Source organism: Vigna umbellata, chromosome 7 (assembly GCF_029865625.1).
Source record: "Vigna umbellata cultivar VRB3 chromosome 7, Vumbellata_1.0, whole genome shotgun sequence".
In the NCBI taxonomy this organism is placed as follows: domain Eukaryota; kingdom Viridiplantae; phylum Streptophyta; class Magnoliopsida; order Fabales; family Fabaceae; genus Vigna; species Vigna umbellata.
Genome location: NC_142171.1, coordinates 8056231 through 8066299, shown reverse-complemented (window position 1 = coordinate 8066299; position 10069 = coordinate 8056231).

The following is a 10069-nucleotide window of genomic DNA, read 5'->3' as shown; positions in this document are numbered from 1 at the left end:
CACTCCAAAAGCTATTTATTTGAATAAGCAATAGTGGGAATTATAGCATAGTTCTTTAATTATTAACTAGTTTTAAAGTAAGGAATCATTAAAATAATAAATATTTTTAAATTTATAATTAAGTTTAAAAAAAATCTTAAAAGTAATTTATAGGTTTAAAAGTTACTATGTTTATAGAAAATATAAATAATAAATTTATAAAAATATAAAAGATAAAATATATGCAAAAATATAGAAAACTCTTTAAAAATATAAATGATATGTAAAAATAGATAAAGTTGAACTAACCTAATGTAATAGAATGATTAAACTAGTATAATCAATATATAAATAAACTTGTGTAATTATATTATAAAACTATGAGATAATAAATAAATTATCTTAACAAAAAAGACTCGTTGTTATATCTCTGTAATTAATGTATAAATTTAATATATATTTTTAAACTCTTATGAAATATGAAATATTTTTTTTATACTCATTTAAAAAATATGAAAAATATTAATATATTAAAATAAAATATAAACTAAAATAGATAAAAAAATGTTAAATGATTAAAAAATTAATTTCTAAAATACTTGTTAAAAAAATAAAATGATAATAGAATAAATTTGCTAGTATTTTTTTAGTTCAATTGAATATTTGTATCAATAAAAAAAATTATTATTGATGCTTATCATAAAATTAACCAACTTTCCTTATTTTTATTTTTACTTTTATTTTTTTAACTTTGGAATATGGACAGTCATGTATTGAATCTTTATAATATAAGAAATATCATTTCACTTTATTTGTTTTAGACTATAATCAAATCATATTTTGTAAGTATATGCAATTGTTGAAGATGAGATAAAAGAAGTTTTAATATAATTATTCCAATTATTGAAGAAATACTTCGTACTTTAATCAATTATTTATGGTAGTTGTGGAACAAAAATATTATTACTCTAATTTGTATTTGTAGACGTCAGATAATAACAAATTTTATATATTTATATCAAATCATTATAATATACACCATATTGCGTCTAATTAAAATAAAATTCAAATTTAATTTGAAGAGATAACTACATAAATATTAATATGTTCTTTTCATTTTGTATCTGTTCAGTAACTCTTTTTTATACTCGTTATACTACTGATTTTATTTATACTATCTATTTCTGTTATACCATTTTTGGTATAAAAGGGTTCATCTTTTTTGTATTTCTATTTTACTTTTTATATATGATTTTTAAAATTAAATTTATTATTTTACTATTTTACCTTTTAATGGTAAGATCCTAGAAAATAATATTTTAGAGGTGATGATAGTTTAGAAATAGTGAGACTCAGTTATTTTAATATTAAATGGTTTAGTTATATATAGTTTTTTTATAAACGATTTTCATTATTTTAAAACGTGTCATCTTTTTAGAAATCACTTTTGTAGAGTTCTCTACCTTCTCTCTAAGTGTTCTTGCTCCTAAGTCATCTGTTTCACGATCCCGATGAGTATTTACGATCACGACGTTAAGGTCTACAAATCTAGCCGATCAATTTCAAGAATAGAGCAAGTAAGTTTTGACTCATTTTTCTCCTTTCGTTCCCAAATATGTTATAGAATAATCTAGTACTATTACATGTGTAATCATGGTTCTTCTAGTCATTCTTGGTTCGCCTAGAGTTCTAAGGATTATGCTTGTTTCCAATTTGGTGTTTCGTAGGTTCGTCTAGAGATTCCTTGCATTTTAAGCAATCGGCGGAACGTTCTTCGAGTAGGACGATTTACTGTGAGGTAAGGGAAGCTAGACTTTATAGATTATGTTTGTAGTGTGAAATTTATGGTCTAATTGAATGATAAATTGATTTGAATAATAATTTATAAGTTGATGTTTCTACTATTTTTCGTCATGATGATAAATGATTAAATGATGTTTGAATGTTTAAATGTTTCTACAGTTTTGACTGTGTATGATGGAGATGTTAAATTGTTTGAAATGGAAAGCAAAGGAGTAAAATTGAAAAAGAGTCGGTTACTTGAGTTTTAAGCATAAAAAGAGGGTGTTGATAGGTGAATTTTTTAGGAATTAGTTAATTGAAGGGTACAACAGTTTGAGGTCATTTGGGAAGTCATTTAGGACTTATGTAAGCTTTCAAACCAATAAAATATGGTATCAGAGGTTTTGAATGATTTATGAGTGAGTTTTTACATGTTTTTGTTCTAACTTTGGGTTTTGAGTAGTGAAATTGTGAGGGAAGGATTGTAAACTATTTTGGAGAGTTTTTGGTAAGTTAGGAGACCAATTAGGACTTGTTTAGGTTTAAATCAGAAAAATTTGTCATAGAAGTGAAAAGTGTTTCATAGGTTGAGTTCTTCAGTCATTTTAGAGGTTTTAAGTGATGGGAAGGTAAACTAGGAAGGTTGGGATGAAACTGAGTTGTTGGAGGGTGCTAACAAGTGTATTTATACTTGGTTGTGCAGTTTGTAAACTGATATAAAGGTTAGAAAGTGTAGAATTTTATTTGGGTAGCTTATAGGAGTGAAATTGGGTTTTTAAGTGTCAATTTGAGTTGCAGTAGTGTTTGCAGAGTTTTCACAAGGTCTGAAGGGTCGTAAGGATCTTTAGAAGTTGGCGGTAAAGTGTTCAAAGTGAGAAAATTGAGTCTTAATTTTACTGATAGCGCCGTGTGCCTAAATTGGGCGCTGAGCGCTGAAAATGCGAAAGTTGCGCTCAGGGGAGCTGAAAACCAGCGCTAAGCGCTTAGGCGCTATTGGGCGATGCTGTAATAGTTTTGGACGGTTTTCAGGGTTTCGGGTGTCCGTTTTGGATGCTCCTTAAGGCGTTTTGGGGGTTTTGGACCCTTTTGGAGCTATTAGTGAGGGCTTCAAAGCTATTTTCCTTACCTAAGTTTGATTTTAAAAGAGTTTTGTGTTGTTTAGCGGTTCTTCTTGGGTTGTTCTTGTGTATTAATGTATACAAAATGGTTTCATGTGATTTTTGATGACTTGTTGGGATTGTTTATGGTTCTTTGAAGTATAATCAATGTTATATATGTTTGTATGCAAGGTAAAAGTGAAAGGTTATATGTATATGGTTTCAAATGGATCCATGCTGTATGCAATGTATATATAAATATATGGTTTATATGAGAATGAAAGTGGTGTGTAATGTAATATGAGAAAAATGTGTTATGAGAAGAATCTCAAGGAGAGATCCTATATTATAGCAAGTTGTAAGAGAATGCTTGATAGAAAGACTACGGTACCCAGGTATCTTGATATTCTACCAACCATTTAACTCATGTAGAGTTGAATGGGGTGACAGAGAGAATGGCAGGATGTCTTCACCTAAGCCCTCTGGGTTTTAGGAGTAGAAGATTTACCTTATGGTGAGTAGGTCAAGTTGCCCTTGTTTATAACTCTGCAGAGTATAAATACTATCATGAGTGCATGCCTGCAGTAGTCTATATCAGCATTATATCCGGATAAGTGAGTATAATGGTCTTGTGGTTGTATGAATTGCTTGTTCTTGAATGTTGTTAATAGTTAAACCAAATTATTATCTGATGCTTTTCTTGTATCTAGCTTACCCTTGCTTTTGTGTTGTCTGTTGTGTGTTGTTTTCTCTTTTGCGATGATAACTTAAATGATGTGAGCTTAGGGATACAGTCCTTTCAGTTGTTCCAACGAGAGATGAGGGCGAGACAGATGAGTGGTAGATGGATCTATAGAGGTAGATATATTGTCTTCTTGTAGGTTTGTTTTCATATAAGTAATTCTATTATCATATATGTAACGTTTTACACTAGTACAAAAACAACATATAACGTCATGCGTTCAACGTCCAAACACTAAATAGCCAACGTTAAAAATGACCTATGACATTTTTGTAAATAAATGCAATTATTAAACGTCGTTTAGAATTATAATTCGACGTAAAAGGATATAAAACGTCGAATGGCCCAGCGTTAGACGTTAAAAGGTTAGTGAATTCAATAAAAATTTAGGTGGGAGATTGAAAACTCATTCACTTTATCCTAGCACGAGACACTCTTCTCTTCTCAAACTTTTCTCGAACGAAGTTTGACGACCATCAAATGTAATATTTCTTTCATTTGATACAAATGCATGTTAATTAACTACTTTATGTATGATTTTCGTTTGTTTTGACCGATTATTTTCGTGCTCTTGTCTTTCATAGGCGCATTCTACTTTCTTTGTCACTGATGATGACACTTTATTCCGACTAACCCATCTTTTGAAGGTTAGTTTTCGTTTTCACTTTGAAGATTTATCTGTTGAACTTGTTAGTTGTTTTTTTTTGTTGAACTTGTTTGATGTTGTTGTTTGATTGAACTTGTTTGTTGTTGGTTATTATTGTTTGTTGTTGATACTACGTTCATAGTTCTTACTTTATAAAATACCAAAAACTGAAATTTGTTGTTTTTTTGCTTTTCAGAACTCGTAGAGTTGGAAAAAGTATCACAATTAATTAAAAAAACAATAAAAAATTGATTAACGTCGTATATTGACAAAATTCGACGTTAGTTTAACCTCAAATTTTTTAAATTCGATGTCAATTTAACGTCTCCTGATATGACGTCGTTCGCGAATTCGCCGTTAAAAGCCCAAAATATTCGACGTTGACAACTTTTGTACTAATTAATAGTTTTATACTATTAAAATGGAACGTTACATTAACTAATTATTATTTAAAATTTAACTGTTCTTTTATTTGACCATATTTTCAAAATTAATTACTTTGTTAAACTAAAAGAACTATCTATGTTAAAAAAATTCTATAAAATAAATAAAATCAATTACAATAAAAATATAAAATTTATTTTTATAATAATAATAATTTTATTACTATTTCACACTTTCCGGGAAAACTTCCCAGAAGGTACTGGGAGAGGCGAGGCTCTGATACCATCTGTAACGTCCCGGCAACTCGCAGCGACCGTTGACTGCCCCCACAGACCACCACCAGGCTTTCCAGTGTGCTTTGTCCTCACTCGCACACTTTCCGAGAAAACTTTCCAGAAGGTCACCCATCCCAGAATTACTCCAGGCTAAGCACGCTTAACCATGGAGTTCTTATGAGTCAGGCTACCGAAAAGCAAATGCATTTTGGTGATATGAGTAGTCAAATCAATTCCTTTAAGCTATCCTTCAACTGTATAGTCCCATACCTATACAGTCTCCAAATCCCTCTCATTCCGGTGTATGTTCGATTCATCCATGTACCCCTTCCACCCGAAGCTGCCAGGAGCCGCTCCTTGTCTGTGCCCCCTGCACCATGCTTCTTGCACCGGCGTCACTCCCCGCCCTCGTATCCGTGCCCGGGTGTCACAAAAATCATCTACAAAATAAATAAAAATTATTTATATTTACTTTTATAATTACTAGTAAATGCACATGTGTTATTTTTTATCATAATAAATAATAATAAAATTATTTTTACTATATTTATAAAATTAAGTATAAATAATTTTTTAAGTTATTTTTATTTATTTTGTAAATGATTTTAATTAAAAAATAGTTAAATTTAAAAATACAATCAAATAGAAAAACAGTTAAATTCAAATAAATGATCATTTAAAAGATAATATTAATAAAATAATTATTTTAATTTAAAAAATATTTATTAAGTAAAATTAAAATAATTATTAATACAAAATATTTTATTAATTATTTTGTATATATTTTTTATGAATTTAATAATATTTTTATTTTAATAATAATTAAAATAATTAATTTATGTTTCCTTTATTCATTAATAATGTTGAAAATTATGATTCAAAGAAAAGGTCGAAAAAAAGAAAATAACAATGATTCATCTATTTGAAAAATGTTTACCCTTTTGTAAAATCTATAAACAATAATTATTCCATTACAAATATAAGTTATCTTTATACTAATTTTTAATATATATATATATATATATATATATATTTATTTATATTTATTGAAAACATATATTAATAATATTTGAACGTCTTTTGTTTGATACAGTGCAACTACTCGAGAACATGGGTCTATTAAATGGGAACTGGACACGTACTCGCATAAATAAGGTCACAAAGTTATTTAATCATTATTATATAGAATCTAATCTAAGCACATATAATTAAGAATGTAATTAGTTTATTAGCTGCCATGCACTAATATTCCCTGAGAGCTTCCGGAACGTACTACAACAGAACGTTCTACACAAATTAACTATTTTTTATTCTCATAAAATAGTGCAAAGAACAAATTATGTCCAAACTCTCACTATATTACACTCACTTTTTTCACTGGTTGACCTGCACAAATATTTCTGTTTAATTTTTATTTTTTATTATAATTAATTTTATATTCAATATGCATTGAAACAAATTATAAACGCCATACAGCTTGGATTAAATCGAGTTGAATTTGAATAATTTCATCATAAAAATGTATTAAGCAAACATTTTAAATATGAAAAATTATATTATTTATATGTATGCTTATTTCACATAATATATATATATATATATATATATATATATATATATATATATATATATATATATATATATATATATATATATAATATACTATATTCCCTTTAAAATACACTACACCTTCTTTTGTTTTATTTGAGTAATATTATACTTGTTCTTTCTTTTTGAGCTCCAAAAAGTTATCTGAAATTTATAACAGAGGTCATTACCTCCATTCTGATAGAAGATTACTTTTATAAATATATATATATATATATATATATATATATATATATATATATATATATATATATATATATATATATATATATATATATATATATATATATATATATATATAAAAGGATACTTACTGAAAACCTGCACATGGACATTGTCTGATGAGTCCAGCCTGGGTGCACACCTATGTGAAAGTTGCATTTTTTCCACTAAAATAATTACCAAAGACGAAGATATTTCTTGGTTACAATTAAAATATACTGAAAAGTACTTTATTTCACTTATTATAAAATTTCACTTATTTCGTTTTGACCTTTTTCTCACAGTAATGATGTTATAACGAAATTGTTATATATATAAAATGTAGGTTTTGATAGTTATCTTTTCTATGTAAAAAAAAAAAGGTTGTTAATATGATGAAGTCATAAATCATGAAAAATATATTTGCTAACTGGTTATTTTTTATATTTATAATGTATTTTGAATATGAAATCGAGTCACTTTAAACACCTACCACTAGTACAAAAATAACGTATAACGTCATGCGATTAACGTTGAAAAACGTAATATTCAACGTTATAAATGAGCGTGGCATTTTCATAAATAAATTGAATCACTCCACGTCATTTACTAAAACAGTTCGCCGTCTAAAATATATTAATGTCAAACAAGCAGCATATCAAACGTAATCTAAAATGTATTAACGTCAAATAAGACCCAGATCGACATAAAACAATGACCTTAGAATTACATAACATCATCTTAAGAAACATCTGACGTTCAATTTTAATAAAAAATAACGAAATATTGGTTTTCTTCCAAGAGTATTACTCCTAGCCACATTTGACGTCAACCATGACAAATATTCGACGTTTTATATCCCAACATGAAGCCAAAGAGTAAATCCCTTTCTTATTCTTTATTTTTTTTCTCTTATAAACCAAACAGAACATCACACACTTTATGGGGTCGACGTTTAAAACAATATAGAACGTCGAACAAGTTGGGGTTGGATGTGATGATCGTAATCACATAATGTCCCAAAGGAAACAGGCGACTTCCAATACAAAATAAATAAATACTTAAATATTGATTTAATTAATATGACATCAACCGTAACAAAAGAAGGACGTTGTATATTATAACTAGCAGTTATTTGTTTATTTTTCATTTAAATCAACCCATAAAATGTCAGTCTTATACTGGCTTAGACGTTGTTCCTTTTTTTATTATTTTTCTTTTTCTTTTAAATCAACCACAGAACTTCGAATTCTTCTTCGCGTTCGACGTTTTAATTTCCAGAAATTATGTTTTTAACTTTTTCTTCTAAACCAAACGAAAAAACTTCCTTGTACTCGTGGCTTCGACATTTAATTAAGCGGAGGAAGCGTATAACGTCAAAGTTCAACGTCCCATAACAGAACAAGCAACGTTAACAATAACCTCGGTCCCTCTTTTTTTCTTTTTTTCTTTTTTCTTTTAAACCAACCAAAGAATGTCGAACTCTTTCACCAATTCGACATTTTTTTGCTAGAAATAATTTTTTTTTCTTTTAAACCAACGAATAAAACGCTATAAAAAAAGAACACATGATAAAACAAGGACATCACAACTTAATACTATGACTAAACGACCATATTCTGATTCAGACGTCTTCCTAGAATCGTCTTCAGTAGACTCTTCATCAGAATCCTCTATTTCTGGATTGTTATTAATCTCCTTCTGATATAGCACATCTACTTTCTTCTCAAGCATCCACTTTCGTTTAATTGCATACAAAAGAAAAACATCTTCTGTTGTCATCCTGTTGACCATCCAAATATGATAAACATATTTGATGGGAAGAAGAATTTAAATAACAGAAATTTGGAGGAAAGAAAAATAGTAAGAAGATAAGTGATTTTTTAAATCTGTAGAATCCTTGTAGGGGTAGAACTGCTTTTATAACTTGAAGTTTCTTGTTTATATGATTCGATTTTTAAGTTTCTTGAAGTTGTTTTTTACAGAACTAGTGGATCTGATTTCAGAGAAAACAACTCCAAGAAACTTTAAAAAATGAATCATTCAAAAATGATCAAATTGCGCAATTGTATAGAGTTAAAAAGGAAAAAGAAAAAAAAGAGCGAGCTTTGCCTTTGGATAACGAATAATACGTCAGATGCCCAAGGAATTCGACGTTTATTGTTGGATGAAAAGAAAAAAGAATTAAACCAAAAAGACACTTTAGAAGTCTGAAGAAATTGACGTCAACCTCTTCGTTTCTAGCAGCAAACTGCATTTTCCCATATATCATTTAAGTAGTGATGGAAGACCATCAAGGAATCACATTGGACCTCTTACTAGAGCCATGGCAAGGAAGATTCAAGAAGAAGAAGGATCACCTAACATTTTACTTCTATGGAAGGTTACTTATAAAAAATCCTTCTTTTCTTAACTAAAGCACTTATACTTTGTTTTGTAGGGACTACTAAAGCTTGGAGACCATGATTGAGCCATCCAAGAAGATAAATCAATAACGGAAAGCAAAGGAGCCAAAAAGGGAAGTGCTTGCGGAATGGAAATGCACAAACATTTTTCACTCGAGAGAAGACCAATCCACGTGACTTGGCTGACTTAGAATGAAGCATGCACCTTGCTGGCTGAGCTGGAATGAGGCATGGACCTTGCTGGATCAAAATGGACATGCCTCCTATGCTAACTAATTTGAATTTAGGAGGGAATTAAATCAGAAATTAGGCTCCTCTTCACTTATAAATAAGAGGTCCTCTTCTTTGTATTTTCTTACTTTTGAGCTTAATGATATGCTGCAGAATTTGCTTTTCAGCTTTTGTGCTCTTAAGTCACCTCTGATCTTCTACTTCTTCTTCCTTCCTCAAGCTTCCTTCCTCTGTAGGAAGGCCTTCTAAGCTATGAGGCCTCACCCATATACCTCTCCTCCATTAAAACATTTTAAACACTGCATTATTTTCATCATTCCGCTGCACCTTCAATCACTGCTAATTTCTTCTGGTTTGGAGCTTCTGCCTGCATGTTTCCAACTGGGATTAGTCTCCATCAAGTGGTATCATGAGCTTAGGTCGTCCACGCACCAAGAGCTAAGCTATTCCTCCATCTTTGCACTCCATTTCTGCATTCTGTTGTGCTTTCTGTTTCTGTTTTCCAGTTTTTGTTTTGAGTAATTTTTTGCTTCTGTTTTGTTTTTTTTCCAGTCATTGATTTCGTGTTTCTTGTTGTTGTGTTTGTGTTTTCAGTGTTCATACATGTTTGTTACTCCTTTTAAACGGTGAATCATTCTTGTTTATGTCAATTTTAGCTTTAATTTTCAAATTTAGTAGTGTCTTATTCTTGTGCTCTTTATAGTTGCAGTTTTTATTTT